Source organism: Urocitellus parryii, chromosome 3, assembly GCF_045843805.1.
Source record: "Urocitellus parryii isolate mUroPar1 chromosome 3, mUroPar1.hap1, whole genome shotgun sequence".
Lineage (NCBI taxonomy): Eukaryota > Metazoa > Chordata > Mammalia > Rodentia > Sciuridae > Urocitellus > Urocitellus parryii.
The window spans coordinates 135,655,489-135,679,355 of NC_135533.1; the positions used below are offsets into that span (position 1 = coordinate 135,655,489).

Here is a 23,867-nt window from a genome sequence, read left to right on the forward strand (position 1 = left end):
AAAAAGCCACAGGTCTCGGGGCCTGGGAGACTAGCAGTGAAGTGGAAAATTGGAGGTAGTGATACCTGTTCATTTTTTTTTTTTTTAAAGAGAGAGTGAGAGAGGAGAGAGAGGGAGAGAGAGAGAGAATTTTTAATATTTATTTTTTAGTTCTCGGCGGACACAACATCTTTGTTTGTATGTGGTGCTGAGGATCGAATCTGGGCCGCACGCGTGCCAGGCGAGCTCACTGCCGCCTGAGCCACATCCCCAGCCCTCATTTTTTTTTTTTTAATTTTTTTTTTTAGCTGTAGTTGAACACAACATTTATTTATTTATTTATTCATTCATTTATTTATTTATTTATTTATTCATTCATTCATTCATTCATTCATTCATTCATTTATTTATTTATATGTGGTGCTGTGGATGGAACCCAGTGCCTCACATGTGCTAGGCCAGTGCTCTTCTGCTGAGTCACAACCCCAGCCCACCCTGTTCATGATTTTTGGTAAAATAATACTTTAAGTATTTAAAATAATACTTTAAGTATTTAAAATAATACTTTAAGTATTTAAAATAATACTTTAAGTATTTAAAATAATACTTTAGGGCTGGGGATGTGGCTCACGAGGTACCGTGCTCACCTGGCATGCGTGCGGCCCGGGTTCGATCCTCAGCACCACATACAAACAAAGATGTTGTGTCTGCCGAGAACTGAAAAATAAATGTTAAAAAATTCTCTCTCTCTCTCTCTCTCCCACTCTCTCTTAACAAAAATACTTTAATCTCATTAAACTCATGAAATTATGCAATCCTTTATTAAGGGTTATAACTTGAGAAACATTTGGATGCTATTGGCATCTTTAGTATTTGTGGAGGGTTGTCAGTATTCTGACCTCTTTGACCAGTGAGATGGTCAGTCAATTGCCCTTCTGGTTGCTTAGAACTGAAAAGCTTTACTCTCAGAAGGTGAGTGAACATTAATCACTTTTTTTTGGGGGGGTGCTAGGAATGGAACCCAGGGGCCCTTAACCACTGAATCACATCCTCAGCCCTTTTTTATATTTTATTTAGAGACAGGGTCTTGTCAACTTGCTCAGGGCCTCCCTAAGTTGCTGAGGCTGGCTTTGAATTCAAGATCTTCCTGCCTCAGCCTCCCAAGCTGCTGGGATTACGGGTGTGCACCACCACCCCCGGCATTAATCACATCTTGCTGCCCAGAATCCAGAGGCCATTGTAATCTGGGGAACTTGAGACAGGGTCTGAGCCCCTAGCTGCATCCTTGGCACACAGGCCCTGGATCCAGCTAGGCCGCTGGGATGACCCTGTGGAGACTTGACCTTGAGAAAGTAACATGAAGACCCAGTCATGGCTAAAACTGATTATCCTGTAGTCGAAGCAGGGATGACAATCAAAAAGAGAGGCTGCAGGTGTCCAGGGACATAAAATCAGCCCCCAAATTCATTCTTATCTTTGGTGATGCCCACGTCCCTCGTTCCTGACCTTCCCAGGGCTTTTGCAAGGCGAATCCACTTGCTTCTCATCAGCAGCCCTCTGAAGGTACTCTTAGCTTTCATTATTTTATCTGCCTTTCATCCTCTAAAAATATATTTTTGGAAAAGAAAAAATATTATCGTTGGTGCCTCTCATTCTCTATCTGTGGGTTTTCATCCCCTTACTACCATCTGGGGCAGATTTAGGAAGGGAGTAGATATAAGCACATAGTGAATTTTCCAGCTTTGTGGAAACCAAGGAAATAACAAATAGTCACAAATTATCCCTTAAATTCAACAGTTGTTAATATTGTGCTATGTTGTTTTGTTCTGCGCTGTGTGCATTGCTGAGCCATTTGAATAGTCAACTGCAGACATGACAATTGTAAAATGTTATGGTGCATGTCCTTGGAATAAGTACCTTCTCCTATATGGTAACATTATCATCAGGATATCTAAGAAAATTATGAATCCAGGGAAAGTTGACACAGTTGGTGGTTATGTCTCTATTGTCTTTTAATCTAGAATAATGTACCCTCCCCCATGCCCCAGAGGATGCTTTTTGTTTCTTTCAACTTTCTGCTTTGAAATAATTAGTTTCAACTGGAAGTTGTAAAGATATGTACAGGGAAGTCCCATTCATCCTAACATTAACGTTTTACACAATCCCAGTACATTATCACGAAAAGAAGTAGACATTTGATATAATCCATAGAGATTCCCAGATCTCACCACTTGTACATATTCTTTTATATTATTATATTCATTGCTCAATTGTGTTCCATAAAAGATTAAAAGGAACAGCAGGAGAGGAGAGAAAAAAATGAGAGTGTGATATCATAGAAAACAAATGATGAGAAGAGGGTGTAGAAAGAGGACATTTCAGTTAGCTTCTGCTGAGTAACAAATCACCCAAAACTTAGTGGATTAAAACTACGATAGTTCTTTTTTTTTTTAAATTCTCTCTCTCTCTTTTTTTTTTTTAAAGAGAGAGAGAGAGAGAATTTTAATATTTATTTTTTAGTTTTCGGCGGATACAACATCTTTGTTTGTATGTGGTGCTGAGGATCTAACCCATGCCACGCATGCCAGGCGAGCGCGCTACCGCTTGAGCCACATCCCCAGCCCTATGATAGTTGATTTTGCTAGTAATTCTGTGGGTTGGAAATTTAGGCCTTTCTCAGTTGGGTGGTAGTCCTCTTCCTCCTCCTCCTTTTTTTTTTTTTTTTTGGTGTGTGTGTGTATGTGTATACTGGGGTTTGAACCCAGGGGTGCTATACCACTAAATATATCCCCATCTCTTTTTAAATTTTTATTTTGAGACAGGGTGTTGCTAAGTTACCAAGGTTTGCCTTGAACTTGCAATCCTCTGACCTCAGCCTCCAGAGTCACTGGAATTGCAGGTTTGCACCACTGTGCCTGGCTTGTACAGTTCTTCTGGTCTCAGCTCCCTGATGCACCTTGCAATCATTTGCAAGTTATCTAGGTAGCTCTGTTTGTGCAGTCCATTTTTGCAACACAGCACAGAGAGAATAGCCAAAAGTGGAACTGCCACTGAGAGGCCAAGGAGGTCCAATTCTTGCCTCCACCACTCAGGTGAAACTACTACTGCCATAGTCATCAACGATGTCATGTTGGCTGGTTCACTAAAAGATACACTGTCAGGGGCTGGGATTGTAGCTCAGCGGAAGAGCACTCCCCTAGCACGGGCAGGACCCGGGTTCGATCCTCAGCACCACATAAAAATAAGGGCATTGTCAGTGTGATTCTGCAATCTGTACAATTAGAAAACTGAGAAATTATACCCCAATGATTCAAATGTATGAATTGCCAAGATCATTGTAATATCATGAATAGCTAATAAAAAAAAATAAGGGCATTGTGTTGTGTCCATCTACACCTAAAAAAAAAAAAAAGAAAAAAAAAAGATGCACTGTCAATCCATGATGTTGGCTGTGGCAATTTCCACTGAGCTAGGGGAAAAAGCTAGACTGCAATGGGGAAATGCAGGCATAGGGCACTGAGAAGTTGCTTAGGCTTTTTGCCCAGGAGAGTGAAGGTTCACTGAGGGAAGGTTTTGTTTCTTTTTTGCTTTTAAGATACAAGAGCTTACAAAGACCTACATGCTGGTGAAAAGCCAAATAGAGAAATAGAAGATAGATAGGGAGGCGCTGGAGAAAAGGTGGATGAGTCATTGGCCTGGCATCAGTGTCTAACCTGAGACCCACCCCTGCATGCAGAAAGTTAAATAAAAGTATAATAAATCACTTTATCTGGCATAAGGCCCAGAGTAATGAGGTGACTTCTATGTAAAAATACTAGTTGTGCTCATATGCTTGTGTCAATAATATATATTATGGAAGATTCAATTTCTACTTATGGATCCTCCACTGAGAAGAAACTTCTATAAGCAGACTTGTTCTCCTCTGATCCCAGGTCTGCTTGAAGCAGGACTCAGGACTACATGGCATCCCCACAAAGAAAAAAAAAAGTGATGGACATTTTCTAGAAAAAAAAAATGGAGAAAGACAGTTACACACAATACCCAGTAAAACAATACAAATCCGAAAATGGTCATTTTCTATTTTCTTTTCCATGCTTTTTTTCTAACAGTCCTTTAAGCCATTCAAAATTTATTGTGTTGTCCTAAGAATCTAAGTATTTTGGTTCTTATCAAAGTATTTGATCCAGATCAACAGAGATCTACCAAGGACAGTGATTCTGTTCTTTCAATCTTCTGCCCTGAGACTTTGGCCTTTTGATAGCATGTCTGTGTCTGCCACCGTTTATCAGGAAAGGAAAGGTTTTCTCAGAGGCAACTTTAGCTTATTTTCTTAGGGAAAATTTCAGGAAGTGAGCATAAATTATTGGATGAATAATGTGCCAAATAGAGTCAGCATTTGTAGTTGAAAAAGGGGAGTGGGAGCTGGGTGTGGGGAACCCCACAATTCGAATCCCAGTTACTCTGAAGGCTGAGGCCAACCCAGGTAACATGGTGAGGCTCTATTTTGAAATAAAATAAAAAGGACTATGGGTGTAGATCAGTGGTAGAGTTCTCCATGGTTCAATCCCCAGTAAAACAAAACAAGAAGTCGGGGGCCGGGTAGGGTGGCACATATCTATAATTCCAGCAATTTAGGAGGCTTAGGCAGGAGGATCACAAGTTCAAGACCAGCCCCAGCAATTTAGTGAGGCCCTCAGCAACTTAGCAAGACCCTATCTCAAAATAAAAATAGATAGATGATAGATAGATAGATAGATAGATAGATAGATAGGGCTGGGATGTCACTCAGTGGTGAAGCACCCATGGGTTTGATTCTGGTATTAAAACAAAAAAAAAGTGGGGGGAATGGAAATGGAAGCCAGGAATATTGCTCAGTGGTGGAGCACTTGCCCAGAAAGCACCAGGCCCTGGGGTCAGACCCCAGCACTGCACACACATAAGGAGAATGGGTCTGAGGAAGGCAATTAGCATGGTCACCCACTGTTGAGTCCTTGGAGGGGCAGTTGTCCTGAGTGTTTGAGTCAGCTTTTGGTCAAGTCTGCTCCTGATACACGCCTAGGTCCAGTCAGGACTCAGGACTCAGGGCCTCCTCCTGCTGATCCCACCCTCCCTGCTGTTCATGGCACCCATGGGCTCTCTCCTATGGACTCTCTCCTGATGCTGCCGTGGGTTCCAGCACAGGCACACAAGCTCTCAAGCAGCTATTTATGCCAAGTATCCAAGTGCAAGCCCAGGAACACAACCCAGCTCTTCCTGCTGCCTGACCTTCCCTATTTTTTTTTTTTTAACAATGCTGGCAAGGGGCCACACTTGCCTAAGGGTTTTCTCCTAGACTCTCAAATATGGAGGAAACAAAAGCTTCCTTCTCTGTCCCAGATGTCAGTACAGGCATCTTCCCTGTCACCCCTTCCTCTTCTTCCTTTCTCCCCACCGACTGCTGGGCCTGGAAGGCGGGCACTCTCCTCATACCCAGGCCCTAGAGCCAAGACAGGACCTTCTTTCATACCTCGTAATAGACACTCCATGGTCTTACAGGTCCCCGAGGGGAGAAATGGGAGCTAAAGACATTTTAACAAATCATTTCTTACTTGACAGTGCCATTTTTGTCAAATAAGATATCCAACCATTTTTTTTTTCTCTCCAAAGTTTCATTTTAGAGAGAGCAACATTGTGAATTTAATTAATGCCACTGGGCTGTGTACTTAAAATGAAAACTGCAGGGCTGCGGGTGTAGCTCAGTGGTAGAGCACATGCCTAGAATGCAGGAGGCCCTGGGTTCCATCCTAGCACTGCAAAAGAGCAAGGACAACAAAAACATACAAACAAAAAGATTGCCCTGGCCACACACACTCACACACATACATACTCACACACACACACACACAAACACACACACACACACACTCACATAACACATGCACACAGGTTAAATTATATTATGTTATATATGTTACCACAATTTTTGTGTATGTGTGTGGTGCTGGGGATTGAACCCAGGGCCTTGTGCATGCTAGGCAAGCACTCTACCAAGTGAGCTATATACCCAACCCCCTGTTACCACAATTTTTAAAAATTAATAAAATAATATACAAAAACCATTGAATCAGGCGGGCATGGTGGCAAACGCTTGCAGTCCCAGGGACTCTGGAGGCTGAGGCAGGAGGAACACAAGTTCAAAGCCAGCCTCAGCAAAAGCAAGGTGCTAAAGCAACTCAGTGGGACCCTAAATAAAATACAAAATAGGACTGAGGATGCACCCCTGAGTTCAATCCCCAGTATACCCTCAAAAAAAAAATATTGACTCATAATACATTTGTGTGTGTTTGTTTCTAGGAATTGAACCCTGGGTAGAACTTACCACTGAGCTTCATCCCAACCCTTTTTATTTTTAACTTTGAGAGAGGGTCTCCCTAAGTTGCCCAGGCTGGCCTTTAATTTGTGATCCTCCTGCCTCAGTCTCCTGTGTCACTGGGACCACAGACAGGTACCATCAAAACTGGGTAATCTGCATGATTTTTGTTGAAGCTATCTTCAATTTTTCATGAACTCAAGAAAGATTTGTTGAAGTAGAACTGCTATACCAACAACTGATTTCACAAATATTTTGTTTTACTGGATACAGAGAATTTTTAAAATGTTTGAAACTTTCTAAGAGATCTTATTCAACCCCCTCACTGTGAAATTGCATGTACTCAAAGCACTAGTCTATTTAGAAGGCCCTAAATATAGATTACATCATAATGTGTGTTACCCTACTGATACTGTTCTTTGTTAATTGAATATGTACAATATGGCTTTTGTTTTGTTCTTTTTGATTATTTTTATTTTAATTTTTTTGGATGCTGGGAATTTAACTCGGGACCTGTTTTCTTTTTAAAAAGTGATTGTATAAATTTAAATTTAGTAGTTTGACTTTCTTTCATCATTTTGCTTTTTAAAAAATTCCTTTAAAGCCTGGGTTAGGTGACACAGGATTATAATCCCAGCAACTCAGGAAGCTGAGGCAGGAGGATCCCAAGTTCAAGGCCAGACCCAGCAATTTATTTATTTATTATTATTTTTTTAATTGGTTGTTCAAAACATTACAAAGATTGCAGAATCACATCGGTTACACATCCACATTTTTACATAATGCCATATTAGTAACTGTTGTATTCTGCTACCTTTCCTATCCTCTACTATCCCCCCTCCCCTCCCCTCCCATCTTCTCTCTCTACCCCATCTACTGTAATTCATTTCTCTCTTTTTTTCCCATTCCCCTCACAACCTCTTATATGTAAATTTGTATAACAATGAGGGTCTCCTTCCATTTCCATGCAGTTTCCCTTTTCTCTCCCTTTCCCTCCCACCTCACATCTCTGTTTAATGTTAATCTTTCCTCCTGCTCTTCCTCCCTGCTCTGTTCTTAGTTGCTCTCATTATATCAAAGAAGACATTTGGCATTTGTTTTTTAGGGATTGGCTAGCTTCACTTAGCATAATCTGCTCTAATGCCATCCATTTCCCTGCAAATTCCATGATTTTGTCATTTTTTAGTGCTGCGTAGTACTCCATTGTGTATAAATGCCACATTTTTTTTTTTATCCATTCATCTATTGAAGGGCATCTGGGTTGGTTCCACAGTCTAGCTATTGTGAATTGTGCTGCTATGAACATCGATGTGGCAGTATCCCTGTAGTAGGCTCTTTTAAGGTCTTCAGGGAATAGTCCGAGAAGGGCAATAGCTGCAGACCCAGCAATTTAGTGAGACCTGTCAGATCAGGCTGGGCAGGCAGCAACCAAAGGAGGCAGATTTAAAAGGGCCGCTGAACAGGCTTTATTGAGATATCACTCCCAGGCGGAACCCGATCAGACCCACAGAGGAGACAGGGGAAGGGTCTGAGGAGAAACCTCGTGGAAGCTCCACCGGACTGGACTTTTATGGGGCTTACAGCAGGAAGGGAAGGGCTTGGGACAGGAAAAGGTGTCTCTAGGGTCCCTTGCCCCCTTGGAGTTGATCAGGGGAGTTGGCTTAACTCCAGGATTGGCCAGGGGGTCCTGCTGATTGACAGGCGTTAGTCAGGAGATCTGGCTGATTGACAGGCGTTTCCTCCCTCATCTGATTGATGTTCAAAGCAGCCCTGGCTGCTTTGTTCTAAGTTGCCACTAAGTCGCCACCAAGTCGCTGGCACCGACCTAACAAGACCCTGTCTCAAAAAATTTTTTAAAGGGGCTGGGGATGTGGCTCAAGCGGTAGCGCGCTCGCCTGGCATGCGTGCGGCCTGGGTTTGATCCTCAGCACCACATACCAACAAAGATGTTGTGTCCGCCGAGAACTAAAAAATAAATATTAAAAATTCAAAAAAAAAATTTTAAAGGCTGGGGATGTAGCTCAGTGGAAAGCAACCCTGAGTTCAATCTCCAGTACAATAAAAATTCTGTTTTCATTAAAACCACTATTATGTCAAGCATGGTGGTGCATGCCTGAAATCTCAGTGACTTGGGAGGCTGAGGCAGGAGGATTGCAAGTTCAAAGCCAGCCTCAGCAAAAAGCGAGGCGCTAAGTAACTCAGTGAGACCCTGTCTCTAAATAAAATACAAAATAGGGCTGGGGATGTGGCTCAGTGGTTGAATGCCCTAAGTTCATACCCCAGTACCAAAAACAAACAAACAAACAAAGAAAAACCACTATCATCATGGGCTGGGATGTAGCTCAGCAGCTTGTGCCTTGTGTTTTCAAAGCCCTGGGTTAGACATCCAGTTCCAAAAGGAAAAAAAAAAAAAAAAAAAACAACAAAACCCAAAACCCTCACTATCATCAGCATTGTTTGAATAGACATATCAGTCTTCATTGGTTTCTGTAAAAAGATTAATTTTTGGTCCAAAATAGTTATTGTGAATTTTTTTTGTTTTGTTTTTGCTTCTTTTTGTTGTAGTTTAAGATTCTGTCTTGCTTTGGTTGAGTCACTTTTTAATTAAATGCACCAGCCCCAGCTTCTTACCTTTTCCAATACATCAGTTAGTTTAAACATTTTGCTTGTACTGGGTGCTACTTAGATCTTTGTATTTTTTATCTGGGGCTAAAATGAAATTGACAAGGGGTGTGGTCTGGTATATTCTGCTCATCTTGGCTTTATACCAGGGAACTTCATGCAACAGTGATTACCCCACCTTGATTCAGTAAGCCAGACATGAGTCCCAGCATTTGAGGACAGTGACTTGACCTTCACTGCTGTACCCTCAGAGCTTGGAACAGTACCTGGAACTGAACAGAACTTGTTGAATGAATAGATGCAATTAATTTGACTCTGGCTTCTGAAATAATGCTAATAGAAGCAGATGAAATGTAAAAAATAACAGTGCAAATGAATTTCCATTTCTCTTTATGAAGCAAGTTTGGAATTAAAAATATTTTAATTTTTATTTCCTAAGCAAACAAAATGTATACATTTATGGTATACTGCATGATTTTGTGTGGGTGTGTGTGTGCGCGTGCGTGCATACACATGGTACTGGGGATTGAACCCAGGGTTTCACAATATGCCAGGCAGGTGCTCTGCCACTGAACTATATCCCCAGTCCTTTTTGACTTTTATTTTGAGACAGGGTCTCATTAAATTGTGCAGGCTAACCTCGAACTTTGTGATCCTCCTGCCTCAGTCTCCTGAGTAGCTGAGATTACATGTGAGTGCCTCCATTCCCTGGCCCAGCTAAATTTTGAATTGTTACCTATAGATATGATTCAGAACTTAAAACAAAAAGAGGGAGAAGGAAAAAGAAAATTGGCTTTTAATTTAAAAAGTATTCGCTGGGTGCGATGGTGCACACCTGTAATCCCAGTGGCTCTGGAGGCTGAGGTAGGAGAATCGTAAACAATTTAAGGCCTTAAGCAACTCAGGGAGATCCTTTCTCAATATAAAAACTAAAAAGGGCTGAGGATGTGGCTCAGTGGTCAAGTTTCCAGGGTTAAATTTCTTTTTTTTTTTTTTTTTTTTTTTTTAAGAGAGAGAGAGAGAGAGATTGATTTTTTTTTTAATATTTATTTTTTAGTTTTTGGCGGACACAACATCTTTGTTGGTATGTGGTGCTGAGGATCCAACCCAGGCCGCATGCATGCCAGGCGAGTGCGATACCGCTTGAGCCACATCTCCAGCCCTTTAAATTTCTAATACCCCCCCCCAAAAAAAAAAAAAAAAAAGAGAAAGAGAGGCATTCTTGTTTTGACAGTTGACAGTTTTTCTTTCATTTTCTATTTTAAAAATTCTATACAGCCTTGAATATTTTTATCAGTTTACAAAGTACTTGCCAACCACTATTTTATATTGTGTTGTCCTTGAAGGGCGATAAGAACTGTAAGTACCTTAGGGAGACATTTAAAACTTTCTAAATAGTATAATCAATTAATTAAAAATATTATTTATAGTAATTTTCTCTAGATATAAGGGGTTATCACTGTTTTGTTTTCTTCCTTATTGCTTGTCTTACTTTTATGTAATGAACATTGTTCTTTTTTTAATATTTCTTTTAGATGTTGATGTACCTTTATTTTATTCATTTATTTATATGCGATGCTGAGAATTGAACCCAGTGCCTCACACATGCTAGGAATGTGCTCTACTACTGAGCCACAACTCCAGCCCCATCTATTCTTAAAAAAAAAAAAAAAAAAAAAGAGAGAGAGAGAGAGAAATAAAATACAGGGGAAAAACAATCCCAGTTATTCATTATGGGGAGATATTACACTCCATTCTTTTATTTATTTTTTTGATACTGGGGATTGAACCCAGGATTATTCTACGGCTTAACTGCATCCTCAGTGTTTTTTGTCTTTTGAGATAAGATTTTTCTAAATTGCCTAGGCTAGCCTTGACCTTGGGATCCTTCTGACTCAGCCTACCAAGTAGCTGAGATTACAGGCGACCTTGCCTAGGTCTTTTTATTTTTTGAGATCGGTCTCACAATGTTGCACAGGCTGGTCTCCAACTCCTGGGCTCAAGCTATAGCCCATCTTTCAGCATCCAGAGGATCTGGGTGAACACAAAGTCCATCTTCCTCCAACCTTTTGAAAACAAGCTGAGGGGCTGGGGTTGTGGCTCAGTGATAGAGCGCTCACCAAGCATGTGTGAGGCACTAAGTTTGATCCTCAGCACCATGTAAAAAAATAAGTTACATAAGGGCATAAGGGTGTTGTTTCATATATATATATATATATATATATATATATATATATATATATATATATATATATAATGAGCCAAAAACTGAGGGTGTGTGTGTGGGTTGCCTGGTGGAAGAGCACCCCTGGGTATAAAGTTAAACTTTTATTCTTCTGTTTCAGAGAAAACAAATTTCTCCACTTTTGTGAAAGGAAGATTTTGGAACTCCACCTTCAAAAGTCTTGTTCAAAAGTTGAGCTGTTCTCATACTTTGAGACATGCATTTAAAAAAGCCCAATGAATCCATCTAAAAACAGAATGTGAGTGCTTCATTTGTGGTAGGACTGAGGAAACTTTCTCAGTTCTATAGTGCTTTGTTCACAATATTGAAGGGGGCGCTAAAAAGTCAATAGTCCTGGTTAATAATATTGTAAGACAATATGTATACATATTTTTAAATCAGACTTAGGGCGTGGGATTGTAACTCAGTGGCAGAGCACTTGCCTAGCATGTGTGAAGCATTGGGTTGGATCCTTAGCACCACATAATAAACAAATAAAATAAAAACATTCTGTCCATCTACAACTACAATTAAAAAAATCAGAATTAATGCCAATTAACCCACGAGTAACAAAACAGCCATATTTTAAATAAATATAGGCTCAGCAGAATGAGTAGAAGAGAGAAAACCAGTGTTAACAGTTGCACCCCACATTAGCACTGCGGTCTTCTATTCATTCTAGGGCATCTATGACCACATGGGTTGCTTATTAAAAGTTGAAAAGAGTTCCAGGTGAAGGAGGTGAGGTGTGCTTTTCAGAATAGGAATATGGATACTGGATTCCAGGAGTACCGCCACCACCTGACCTTGCAATTTGTAAATTAGGGCGATGTCGAATAAGGTGAAAGAATATCCTGTGATTTTAAGAACCTGAATGTATGGGAGGGGCCCACAGATAAATTCATTTCGTTCAAAATTTCCTGCACTTCCAGGGTGGTTTCCTCCGCCAGCTGTGTGCATATCTGTTTTGGTCCCGGCAGCTCGGTGCTTTTGAATAAAGGTCAGCAGGGCAAGTCACCCTTCCTCCAGATTATTCTCTTCTACCGGGAAAGAGGAGGAAGCCCGGGCCCCTTATCCATCCAGTCACTGCAAACTCCTGGGCTTCCCCGACAGCTGCTGAGTCCTGCCTGGTGCTGCAAAACTTCTGGGGTTGCCATGGTCCATGGGAGTGAAATGCTGGCCGCCCTCTGCTATCGAGCCCTGAGCGGGCTGCTGCAGAGTCCGCTCCAGTCCCTTTCAAAAGCTTTTTACAGGCCATCCCTGCGGGGAGGAGTGGGGACGCGACCTTAACCTGGGCTTCAGTCCAAGCGACTGGGGCGAATAAAAGAGGCTTTTCTCAAGCTAACGGAGCCAGCTCCAGGCTTGTTTCAAAGGATTCTCAACCCCGGGTGTTTCCCGGGAGAGCAGGGATGGTTCTTCCTAAGCTTAACCGCTGCGGGCAGCTAGCTCCTTACAACTCGTTTCAAAGGATTTCCCACCCGGGTCCGGCGGGAAGGGGAGGGCGAACCAATGAATCAGCCCAGACGGCAGGCTGCTGTCAGGTCGCAATGGAGCTATCGGGGGTGACTTGCAAATTCTGGGGACGCTTCGTAGAAAGCCGAGGACCGGCCGAAAGCCGACGGCGCTCTGGGCGCAGGCCTCTAGGCTACGGCTCGCACCTGACAGGTCTCTCGGGCCGGGAGGGGACCCGGCGGCACCGGCGGGGGCAGCAGACAAAGGGGCGGGGGCGTGGGCGGCGGGGCGGGGAGGGGCCGTGCGGCGTCTCCTGGCGGCGGCGGCGGCGGCAGCGCGTCACGCTTTCCCCCGCCCCGACCAAGGAGCCGGGAGGCGGGAGGCGGCGGCCACGGCAGCAGCGGCTGCTGCAGCGGTGCAGGTGGAGGCGACCAGCGGCGTCCGAGGCGGTGAGCGCGGCGCGCGGCCCTGTCCCTTCGCGTTCCCGGGTTCCCTCTGCGCCGCGGCGCCCTCTGGGGCCGCCCCGGAGCCCGCGCGGTGGCCGCCCGAGGGCGCCGCGCCGGGCCTTGCCTCGCTCCGCCCGCCCGGGACGCGGCCGGTTCGGCCTGCCCGCGCCACTGCCCCGCGACCTCCGGCGCTGCTCCGCCCGGGGCGGTGGGCGGCGGGCCCGGGAGGCCTCGGCCGGGCCCGACCTGTTGCCCTGGGCGCCGCCACCTGAGCCTTCCGCGGGGCCTGTCGCCCGCGCCGGTGCGGAGCACGCCCGCCCGCCGGCTTTGTTTAGCTCCCGAGCGGCCGAGCTTCCCGGGGAGGCGCGGGGCGAGAGGGGGCCGCGTCCTGGGGGTCCCGCTGCCGGCCACCTGGACCTGCCGCCTCCCGGGCACCGATGCGGGACCGCGACACCGGTCGGGGGTGATTTGGGAAGCAGAGGCTGGCGGCCCCCAGAATTTGGAAGTCCCGGTGCGGCAGGATTTTTGATTCCGGGGTGAAACCCCGATCCGGCCGTCTCCCCTTCCTGTGGCCTTTCCACCTGGCAGCAGCCGAGCACCACCCTCCGCCCTGCGCAGCCCCACCTCTGGGGCATGGCGAAATTACACGTTAAGTCTGTAATCGGTGTAGATACCTGTTTTTAGCAAAACTTGGGTGCCAGTGACTGCTTTTAAGGAGGAGGGTGGAGAGATTCCGTGATGTGTTTTTGCTTGTGTGATTCAGCAGCCTTGCCTTCTTCCTCTTTTAGGTTAGGACAGTGCCTGGCGGTCGGAGCTCCGTAAGTACCCGTGCTGTGGAGCCTGTTTTTATGGTTATCACTCTGGGGTTTTATTGCTGCTGTGATAGTGTCCACGAGGCAGGAGAGCATTGTGTTTGGCTTTTAGGTTTAATGATACCTTCTGCAAAAATCCTCAGGTATGTAGCTCCTCAGCCCTGGGGCATTTTCCCCCCTCTGGAAATAATAACAGTGAACATTTATTGAAGGCTGCTGTGGTCAGCCTCTGAGCAAGTCTTGTGTTTTTATCTCATGTAATCAGTCCAACGCAATGAGGTGTTGTCGTCATCCCCATTTTACAAAGAAGGCATAGGAAGGTCAAGTAATTTGAGAGGCACACATCTGAGGGATAAGGATTTGAACTCAGTTCTTCTGACTCCAGGTGCTTAGTTTTAAGTTAATATGGTGAATTTAGGGCCCAGAGCAAAGCCAGACTTTATTAAAGCAAAGGAAATGGGTGATTGCTTGGTTAAAGGCTTCTGTCCCGTGTGGATGTGGATGTGGGTGTGTGTGGTCCTGGGGATGGAACTTTGGGCCAGTCTACTGAGCTGTACTCCAGCCCTTGTTCCCAATTTTTGAGGTTGAGATAAAGCAGTTAAGTGGCCTTCCCATTACTCCCAGCTCTGGGGTGAAAACAGAAACTGAGTGGGACCTACAGTTATCTACCTGAATATCAGGATTTTGCCCATCCCTGTTCTTTCCAGTCATTTGCTAGAGCACAACTTAAGCCAATCAGGCTTCTGTCCTTAATGAATTTAGACTTTGATTTTTTAATTTATGTGAAAAGAAAATTCTTATACAGTGTCTAACATCATGTCTGTCACATCCTGGGTGAAATGACTCAGTAATGTTTGGCTTTTGGCCCCCCTATGGGATCAAGAGTCTGGTGCATGCTAGGTTAGCACTCTACCACCAAGCTACACCCCAAGCTAGCTCTTACTTTTTTAAGTGCTGTCTATTAGGATTTTAAGCCCAATGGATGGAATATAAGATGAATTGGTCCCTTTATATGCCATACAGAGGTAGGCACTTTAGAATTTGTCAAGTATTGGCTGCCTCCTGTTCTTTATTATTACTATTATTATTTAATTTAATTTTTAGTTTTTTCAGTGGACACAATATCTTTATTTTACTTTTATGTGGTGCTGAGGATCGAACCCAGCGCCCCGCACATGCCAGGCAAGCGTGCTATGGCTTGAGCCACATCCCCAGCCCTGTTCCTTATTATTTACAGATGGATTTCTGGTCTTCCTAGAATCTGTATATCAAGGGCAAAAGAGTACCTTGTCTTTCATCTCATGGGATCTTCTGCAGCATTCTGTAGAGTTCCATGTGCTCAATAAATATTTATTATTTAGTTAATTGAATATACGAGGTCCATAAATTCCAAGATTTTTGTTTTTGTTTGTTTTTAATTGATGTTACTGGAGATTGAGCCCAGGAGGCATACTAAAAACACCTTCTACCACTGAGCTACACCCCCTAAGATTGGTTTTATAGGAGTCAAAATGAAAGAGAAATAGAAGGTAGCATAGTAAAGGCACAGGAAAATGGTTTAATATTTGTTAATTGTGTCAGAAAACTTTGTCTATATATTGTTAACTAAAGTGAGACTTTTCCACTCAGAACTGTCAACTTCTTTCCTCCTTGCCTTGTACAAATGAGGTGGGAGCTCCAGTGTGTTTTTCTCTGATGTGAATAGTAGACACGGGTGTATATCAGCTGTATATCAGCTGACAGGCCTCTACTTCTCCTTTGTGGTATTTTTGAAGTGTGATATCCCCCTAAAGGCAGGTTATGGAGCTGGGCTGTAACTGTGGACTGTAATGAGGTCTCATTAGATATTCACACAAGATATTTATTGAGCTACCTACTGTGTGGCAGGTGTGATTCTCAGACTGTGTGCAAGTCACACAGTCTCTTGAATAAAACAGAAATGCCTGTTCTGTTGGAATTTCACTTAAAGGAGGTCAGACAATAAAAAGTATGTTTTGCTAGAAAGTGATAAATGGTAAGGAAAAAGAAGCTGGGGAAGAGGGAATGTGAAATTTTGGGGATAAGGGTTTGAGTTCTGGAAATTTTATTTTATTTATTTATTTATTTTCATTATTTATTTATTTATTTTTTAGTTTTGGAAATTTTAGGTAGAGTGGCAAGAGATCCGAGAATGTGACTTTTGATCTAAAGGAAGTGAGGGAATGTCAATCCCAGAGGGAAGTGCATTCTAGGAAGAAGGAATAGCAAGTACAGGGGTCCTGAAAGGGCAGCTTGGGAGGGGAAGATAGTTAAGGCTTTATATAGGCTATATATAGTCCTGAAAATGCATATTTATTAAATGTTTAAAAATACTAAATAATTTTATGCTGTGTTAATGATTTTGAGGAAGATTAAAGGTGGGGGCACTGAGGTTCCAAGAATTTTGCTAATTTTCCCGAAAGTTCACAGCTAGTGAATATAGAGCTAGAAATCACACCCTAGTTGATGTGCCTTTAAGCAGTGTACAGAATGCCTTGGCAATAGAACCAAGTGGGTGGCCAGCAGGCCAGCTCAGTACTTGATGTTCAGGCTTAGTATTGAGTGTATTCCTATTTGTGTGCATCTGTTCAGGGTTTTTGGTGACCCCTGGATGGCCATATAATGATACTTGCATACATAGATTTTCCCCAGAATTGTGCTCCTGGCAGCACAGCCCTCCTTTAGTTTTAAACATTTCGTGGTACACACTGTGTTTTAGGGTAAACCTTTACGTAAGTCTTTTCCATCTTAATTGGGAAGCAATGTCAGTATTACCCTGGATTTGATTTTTTAGATAGCTCTTTAGGGAAGTTTTAAACTCCTGCAGTATCTTCTATATCTTTAATATACATAGTGTATGTTTCCCATATAGTTGGAAACTCAAAAGAATCACCATTGGAGTTACAGTGCAGTTTTAAGGGAAAACATGTTACAGTGCAGTTTTAAGGGAAAAACATACTGACTGATGGTACTCTAGAAGAATTTCAAGGAAGAATGAGCTCAGATTCTAATTGGGAACAGAAGGAGTTTTTTTTTTTTTTTTTTTTTTGGTAGGTTGGCAGACTGCACTTAACCAACCTTGAATTTGTCGAGGACATCTGGGTTAATATCCTGGCCCTGGCACCAAATACCAAGGAATCTTGGCTACAATTAGTTGAGAGCTTTTTTTTTTTTTTAAATCTCCATCTGGCACTTGGAGAAGGATAGATTCCACTAGCACTAACTCAATGGGTGGGTCTGTTTTTTAATTGTTTATTGTGGTCCAGCAACAACATCTTAAAAGTATTCTTTGTAAAATCTTGGAAAAGAGGAAATAGTCATTCCCATTATGGAATCCCGATTGGGAAGCCTTTCCTGTGTCTCATTCCTTGGGGAAATAATGTATTCTCATCTGCCTCCTCTTAGGAATCCCCATGAGACCAAGATAGACATTTGCTGCTCTTATGTTTTATATAGGATGAAGTCTATTATGCTTAAGACTTGAATTAAATAATTTGATATTTGTGCTCTTTGCTTATATATCTGAGTATAGCTTGGAATAGATTTCATTTTAACTCTGCCCAGTTTTGACATTTAAAATTACAAAGTCCTGGATTTACAATATCTTTTTTGAAATTAAAGAACCTGAAGATCCGATGTTCAGGATGTGCAAATCATTGATGCTTTTTGTTCTTTCTTTCTTTTTTTTTTTTTTTTACTTATTTTTTCTTAGTTCTCGGCGGACACAACATCTTTGTTTGTATGTGGTGCTGAGGATCGAACCCGGGCCGCACGCATGCCAGGCGAGCGCGCTACCGCTTGAGCCACATCTCCAGCCCTGTTCTTTCTTTTTTGCTCTCTTTCTTTGTGGGTTTTTTTTTTTTTTTTTAAAGTGTTGGGGATAAACTATGTCCCCGCCCCTGAGGGAAGGCAGTTTTAATCAAACCTTCTCCCCATTCATTCTACAAATCCTTTCTTTTACTCAAGAATTGCACTGATATATTTGGCACATATTTCCCTCTCAGGGAAAATAAGCAATATTAGGGATGTTTTCCTAAAAATATTTTTTTCTTTTTTTAGTATTTTTTAAGTTGTAGTTGGATATAATATATTTATTTTTATTTGATGTTGAGGTTTGAACCCAGTGCCTCACGTGCGAGAGGTGGGTGCTCTACCAATGAGCTACAGCCCCAGTCCCCTAAAACTCTCTTAATCAAGTCTTTTGACTGCCTGCTTTCTCTCTTTTACTGATTTATCCTATGTAAAGCCTTCTTACTGAAGATACTCTGTTCTCAATACCTCAAGGCAGGAAGGAACCTATTTAGACTTTTCCTTCTGGACTAGAGAATAAATAAACTGTATAATCAGGGTAGTTTTTTTTATAGCCTAAGTGAAAGTGAACTTTTATTACTAAATTTCTTTATAAATGGGTAACAAGAAAAAAGTGTGTCTTCATCACATGAAACCATATCACTAATTTCTGTTGAAAGGTGAGTATATCTTGCTTAGGTTGTTATACTGAGTATTTAGTATTAAAGTTTAGATCTTTTTTTTTGTGGGGATGTTATTTGGGGAATTGAACCCAGGGACACTTTATTAATGAACTATATTCCTAGATTTAAAAAAAATTTTTTTTGAGACAGGATCTTTTTTTCTTTTTCTTCCCCTTATCTAAGTTTCGGAGGCTGGCTTGAACTTATGATCCTCCTGTCTCAGCCTCTCAAGTTGCTGGCTTTACAGGTGTACCAGCACAAGTTAAATTTAGAGAATGTTTTCCAGTGAAATTTTTCTTTTTTTTTAGGTTCTCAGGTTAATATGTACCAGTTTTACAGTGTTTTTATATATTTTGATAAGTGTTCTCTTTTTTAAAAATATTTTTTAATGTTGATGGATGTTTTTATATTATTTGTTTATGTATTTTTAAAAAGTTTTTATTATAATTTGTTATATATGACAGCAGAATGCATTACAATTCATATTACATACATAGAGCACAATTTTTCATATCTCTGCTTGGATACAAAGTATATTCACACCATTCATGTCTTCTTCATACATGTACTTAGGGTACTGATGTCCATCTCATTCCACCATTTTTTTTTTTTTTTTTTACCCCCTTCCCCCCTTCCCTCCCTTATTCACTTATTTTTTATGTGGTGCTGAGAATCAAACCTAGTGCCTCATACATACTAGGCAAGCTCTCTATTACCACAACCCAGCCCCAACATGTTCTCTTCTTAAAACATATGGATTCTGGGGCTGGAGTTTTGGCTTGGTGCTTCCCTAGCCAAAAGGCACTAGATTCAATTCTTAGCACCACATATAAATAAGTAAATAAATAAACTAAAGGTCTACTGACAACTTAAAAAAAAAAACTAAAAAAAAATATGGATTATTTGCATAAATAATAAAACATACACATGTACCTAAACACAGAAAAAGCAATTATACATTGCTTTTTTTAATGCTTAGAGAAAATAATTTCAATATTTTAAAGTATACCCTTCCAGACTTTTTTGGCTCAGTGGTAGAGTGCTTGCTTTGCACATGTGAGGCACTGGGTTCGCTCCTCAGCACCACATAAAAATAAATAAATAAAGATATTGTATTCATCTACAACTAAAAAAATATTTTAAAAAATAAACAAGGCTGGGATTTTGGCTCAGTGGCAGAGCACTTGCCTCAAAAGTATGAACACTGGGTTTGATCCTCAGCACCACATAAAAATAAATAAATAAAGGTATTGTGTCCATCTACAACTTAAAAAAAAATAAAGTTCATTCTGGATCTGTATGTATTTTTCTGTTTTCTCATTTTTGGGGTCCTGGGGTTGAACCCAAGGGTGTTCTACCACTGAGCTACATCCAGCCCTTTTTATTTTGTGACAGTTTTGCTAAGTTGCTCAGGCTGGCCTCAAACTTGTGATCTTTGAGCTTCAACCTCTTGAGTAGCTGGGATTACAGGTGTGTGCCATTGTACCTGGCCTTCTTTTGAGATGGGGTGTTGCTCTGTTGTCCAGGCTGGCCTTGAATTCCTGGGCTCAAGAGTTCTTCCTGTCTCAGCCCCCTGAGACACTGGGGACTACAGGTACGTACTACTGTGCCTGGCTTTTTTTTTTTTTTTTTTTTTTTTTTTTTTTTTTTAAACATAGGGTCTTATGCATGATGGTTAAGCACTCTACCATTGAACCTTAAAAAAAAAAAAGCTTTAATGAGATATAATTCACATACCATACAGTTTATCCATTTATTTATTTTAAAAATTTAAAAAAAAAATTAGACATAATACCTTTATTTTATTTATTTTTATGTGGTGCTGAGGATCAAACTCAGTGCCTCACTTGTGCTCCACAAGTACTCAACTACTGAGCTACAACCCCAGCCCTCAGTTTATCTATTTAAACTATATAAAATTCAGTGATTTTATGTGTGTGTGTGCTGGGGATTGAATCTAGGGCTTTGAGCATGATAAGTACATGCCCTACCTTCAGCTACATCCCCAGCCCTATTCTTATTTTGTTTATAGTCATCCTAGTAAGTGTGAAGTTTGAGACCTAGTTGTGATTTTGATACACATTTCTCTGATGATTCTGATGACTTATTGGCCATTTTGATAACTCCTTTTTTTTTTTTTTTTTTTTTTTGGTACTCAGCCACTGAGCCACATCCCCAGCCCTATTTTATATTTTGTTTAGAGACAGCGTCTCACTGTGTTGCTTCGCATCTCGCAGTTGCTAAGGCTGACTTTGAACTCAAGATTCTGTCTCAGCCTCCTGAGCTACTGGAATTACAGGCGTGCGCCACTGTGCCTGGCCATTTTGATAACTTCTTTGGAAATGTATACCAATTATTATTTATTTTTTTATGGACACCATGCCTTTATTCATTTTTATGTGGTGTTGAGGATTGAATCCAGTGCTTCACACGTGCTAGGCAAGCACTCTACCACTGAGCCACAACCCCAGCTCCCCCGCCCCGTTTTTTTTTTTTTTTTTTTTTGCTTTCAAAGTATTAAGTATAAAAGTGTAGGACAATAATATGTTACCATTTGGGATTTAAAAAATTACTAAAGAATATCAGTTGTCTTTTAATTCATATAGTCATCAGATATTTATTGAGCAACTTCTACAAGAAGGCACTTACTCATACTTTTGAGTGTACCAAGTTGAAAACAGGCACACACCTTGCTCTCGAGGAACCAGCTGTTAACAGAGGTGGGATAAGAAGAAGAATTTAGCCTGTATATTGCTCTGTATATGGAAGACTTTGTATAAACTGCTTAACCTTTTGGAGCTCAGGTTCTTCATCCATAAATTAGACTGATGGGTGCGTCTTTGGGTTGTGGAGATTAAATGAATTAATGTATATACAACTCAGTGAATATTAGAACTTTTCTTTTCTCTCTTGCCTGTCATCCTTGTGTCTTCTTGATCTCCTGTTGGGAAAGGAAGTTAAACTACTAAGTTCTGTTCTTTCATTTAAATAAGAATGGGGAAGATTACTTTTCCTGGTTTGAAAGATTAAAACCTTTCTTCTTGCCATATTTTGGAAAGTTAATTTGAGTGAATTGTCTTGCCATTACTGAAGGACACTTTAAAAAAAATTATTTATTTTTAGTTGTAGATGGACACAATACTTTTATTTTATTTATTTATTTTTATGTGGTGCTGAGGATCGAACCCAGGTCCTCGCATGTGCTAGGCAAGCACTGTACCACTGATCCACAGCCCCAGACCCTGAAGGACATATATATATATTTTTAATATCTTTATTTTTTTAAAATATTTTTATGGTGCTGAGGGTCGAACCTGGTGCCTCATGCATGCTAAGCGAGCACTCTACCACTGAACCACAACCCCAGCCCCAAGGACATATTTTATTTATTTATTTTGAGAGAGAGAGAGTGAGTGAGAGAGAATTTTTTAATATTTTTTTTTAGCTTTTGGCGGACACAACATTTTTGTTTGTATGTAGTGCTGAGGATCGAACCTGGGCCGCATGCATGCCAGGCAAGTACGCTACTGCTTGAGCCACATCCCCAGCCCCCCAAGGACATATTTTTAATGAGCAGTTGTCAGCAAAGAACTTGTAATTTATTAGGAGTCAAACATTCAGTGTGGAAAAGCAGCTCCTGCTCCTCATGTCAGAACTTGTGCTTTGCCAACTTTCAAGTCCTTTTGCATTGTCAGTTTTATTTCCCATAATTTAATTATGTGAGTTTTTTCTTTCTAAAGTGTGATGGAACATGTCAGGTGTCTGTATGGAAGTTTACATAGGCCTGGCATGGTGGCACATGCCTGTAGTTGCAATGACTGTGGAGGCTGAGGCAGGAGGATCTCAAGTTTGAATTAATGTATATACAACTCAGTGAATATTAGAACTTTTCTCTCTTGCCTGTCATCCCTTGTGTCTTCTTGCCAAAGGGTGGGGGGAAGAATGGTGAGGGCTGGCTGGGGTTGTGGCTCAGTGGTAGAGCAGGTCCCTTGATGAGTGAGGCACCGGCTTTGATCCCCTGCACCACATAAAATTAAATAAAAACAAAATGAAGGTATTGTATCCATCTACAACTAAAAGTTAAAAAAAAAAAAGTGAGAATAACCAACATTGAAGCTGGGTTTCAAAATTGATGAAATCAATTCTTGGTTCCTACTGACAGCATCTAGGATGGTGGTTCAGAAACTATCTCATGGATTAGTGAGTGTTTAATAGATTGATCTCTTGAAACAGCCAGGTGCTCTATGGTATTGTGAAAGTGGAAATGTGGTTGTTTTTTCCATTGGATGTCAAGACCTACAGCAGCTATTAAGTTTGTTCATTTGCAAAGAAAGAACAAGAAAGCTTTTATGAAAGAATAAACCCCAATAACAAAGTCCCTGGTTCTTCTGTGAGTTGTCTGTGTCCTTTCCTTGTTCAGAACAAATAGTTGGAAAGCCTCCACTTCTAAGTATGGGCCATGTCTGGCTGTGGCCGGGCAGCACCAATATGCCTTTTATTCCTTTGCGGGACTGGAAAGGGAAGCCAGTTTTCGTGCTTTGAGAGTGACTCTTTGGCTGCTGTTTGTAACAGATGAGAAACTTCTGTTCCCCAGCATGCTTTTGGGTAAGGAGTCTTTCTTCTGGAGATGGGGGTTTTAATCTTAGACTGTTAGATAACTGTGACCTTGCCAAGTGATCTCACTTTCAGAATCAGTTTCCTCAGTGGTAAAATGAGGAAGTTGAACTAGACTGCCAAGATCTCTTTTGATTCCAACATTTTATATGCTATATTAAGCACATTAGTATAATTGACTGCTGCTGACCTATTAAGTAAGTTCTTCTGGGAGATACTAACCAGGCCTGGTAATTTCTGTCCCTTTTAAGATCTGTCTCTAAGTTAGTGATATGCATATCAGAGTTTCAGAGTCACAGGACTTTTGTAGAATGTTGTGTAAATGAGCAAAATAGCTCAAATTATTCAGCTGTTTCTTTTAAAAAAAATTCCTTTGCAGATGGAAGAACTTTGGAATACTGCTTATTTTTGTGTATGTAAGTCATAGGAAATATGAAATACATCCTCACTCGAACCGAGTTATACACAGACATTCATAATTGCAGGCAGTTGCATCATAGCAGAGAGTTCTATCTTTAAAAAAACATTGTCTAATGTCTCACAGCGCTCTGCTGGGGTTGGTTTTCAACTCTCTCCCCCTCCTTTTTTAAACCACTCTGGGTACAATTTGTACCCTATAGTATGTCATGCACACTTTAAGTTCTAAAAACATAATTTTTCAAGCAGAACATAATTTTTCAAAGGATTATGCCTACTTCTGGCTTTGATAGAAGTATGTTCTAAAACTGTTTATCGTCAGTGTCTATTGTCAGATTAACAAACACTTAATATTGACAGGTTGATTTTCTAAGTTGCTCTGTAAGGAGACTATAAGTTAGAAATTGGAAGTAAAACCCCCTTGCAAATTTTTTGAATGGATTCACTTAAAGTTCTGACCCT

At 41.3% G+C, this 23,867-nt stretch overlaps 1 protein-coding gene across 10 annotated transcripts in view; it reads left to right on the forward strand.

Moving 5' to 3' along the window:
- The first annotated feature begins 12,969 nt into the window (after positions 1-12,969).
- The window catches only part of Clip1 (CAP-Gly domain containing linker protein 1), a 113,546-nt gene continuing 102,648 nt past the window's right edge, over positions 12,970-23,867 (forward strand). For 2 of the 10 annotated variants that reach the window (XM_077796093.1, XM_077796092.1), the window contains exons 1-2: positions 12,970-13,075; positions 13,861-13,890. The gene's annotated coding sequence lies outside the window, so the exon portion shown is untranslated. Of the gene's footprint in view, positions 13,076-13,548; positions 13,891-22,896; positions 22,980-23,867 lie in introns of those variants that run through there. The other 8 variants (XM_077796103.1, XM_077796101.1, XM_077796094.1 and 5 more) reach the window with 7 other exon arrangements.